Here is a 1,995-nt window from a genome sequence, read left to right as displayed (position 1 = left end):
GTTCCTCAAACACTAGTAAAAAGTCCATATTGATCCTTGTTTGCTGTTTACCTTTCCCAAAACGGGGCAGAAATCGTCCCCAAAAAATTATTGGAATTCCCAAAGTCCTCAACTCTTTCAGAAAAATAAAATCTGGATTTCTTTTCCAAGTCGAAATCTTTGCACACTAAGCAGGTTATGAGTATATTTGTGTCTCACGGAGGCACTATGGCACGATTGCGAGAAATAAAGAAGTTTTTTTTTTTTTCTGTTTTCTTATCTTGGGATTATCTTTAGGGTATGGGGTTAGTAATTTTCATGTTGTGGTGATGTTTTTTGTCAATTGCTTCGTGTTTTTGTCTTGTCGTTTTTTTGGCTAGATGAAGAAGTTGAGGAAGTTCATTCTCTGCTACAGTTTCCTTTCATATTCCATTTTTTTTTTCCTCTTGAAACTCCCGTTTTTTTTCCCCCTTTGGCAATTTCATTTTTTTTTCTCCCGTGTGGTTATATTCACAAGGTGTTGGTTTTTGTTGTTTTTTCTGATGTTTGTTTTTATCGGGAACATTTCGTTATCTTTGTCAAAGGTTGAGAAAGCAGATACTGTCGAGGAAAATCAGAGACTATGGTTGTAACGATAGCATTTCAACTTTGTAAACATCTGAACGGATCAGTAGTAGCACTACAGGAAGATTCTGAAGGTGAATCATTAATTCAATAAGATATTGACTCTGGAGAATTTCTTGATATGTGGCACTTGGTAAACGAATAAATCCTGATAAGAATCAATAAGTGTTTAAATTTGGTAATCAAATATGGGTTGGAGCTGAACTAAAGCCAACAATTTTATTAAATACTTGAAAAAGAATGATATGAACAGGGCTGTGATCGTAAATGATGGAAAAGAAAATGTCTCCCTGCTAGTCTGACCGCCCCCGCGCCTCCCTCCCCCATCAGCTCCGAGGTTGAGGACAGCAGGACCGACTTTATTTGTAGGTCTTGAAAAACCACAGCTTTCTGAAAGTTGGGTGGAGGCCAAGATCGCCCCCCCGGCCAGGGCGCCCAAGTGCGCCGGGGTTCACGACGATTTTGATCTTGGTTGGGGGGCTCAGACCGACGAGCTCCTTCAGCAGCCTCTCTCCAGCAGGGGGAAGAGGTGTTTCCGACGCTCAGGGTGATGTTCTTGTAGAGGAGCTTCGCACGGTGGGGTCGCATTTAGGACGGCCGGAGTGAGGACCTCGGGATGCCCTTTCCTGCAGGCCGAGGTTCGAGGATGGAAAGGCCCTCGGGCACAGAATCTCTCCCTCCCAGGTGGGTGACGCCGCGCCCCGGGGGAAGGTGTACGTCTCTTTAAAAGGGGAAGAAATTTGGGACGAATTGTCATGACGTAGCACAGTTCTCCTTTTACTTCGCGGGCGATGCTCTGTACCCGGACGTCTTTAAGGCGTGGCCCTGCTCCGCCAGGGATCCGGAGATGTAGTCGGTGAGCAGCGCCCCCCCACGTCCAGGGTGCAGGGCGTGGGGCACGATGTTCCTCGAGGATGGGAACGGCGTGAGACACGCCGTCGCCGGAGTCATGACCACGCCCGACGTCCCCCCGGAGAGCAAAGGGCAGCCAGTAGGGGTTTGGGCCCGGTACAGCCCGGGACGTGGAAGCTCTCGAACATGTCCGAGGATGAGCTCGCGGTGGAGGAGGGGTTTGTGGGGGGGAGGGCTACGAGCAGGAGCGGGTTTTTCCTTGGGTTTGACCTTGGCTTTCTGAAGGTGTGCTGCACAGCTGGTCATGTGTCCCCGTCGCGATGACCCGTTTCTCGGGCCGGGAACTTGGGGCGGAAGAGTCGCGCGGGGCCACCTCGCGGGCCCCCCCTTCCCCTACACGGCCTCGGGTACAGGGCCTCTTCTGAGAGGCGAGAGAAGTAAATAGATCGAAATAGATCAATTGCGGGGAAGTTTTTTTTTTGAAATGTAACGATCACACTGGCTAGGAAACAAAAAAAATGAGGATAATATTTTGGGATC

Source organism: Penaeus monodon, chromosome 25 (genome assembly GCF_015228065.2).
Source record: "Penaeus monodon isolate SGIC_2016 chromosome 25, NSTDA_Pmon_1, whole genome shotgun sequence".
Lineage (NCBI taxonomy): Eukaryota > Metazoa > Arthropoda > Malacostraca > Decapoda > Penaeidae > Penaeus > Penaeus monodon.
The sequence above is the reverse complement of the archived record's forward strand: the minus strand, read 5'-3'. Positions refer to the sequence as shown.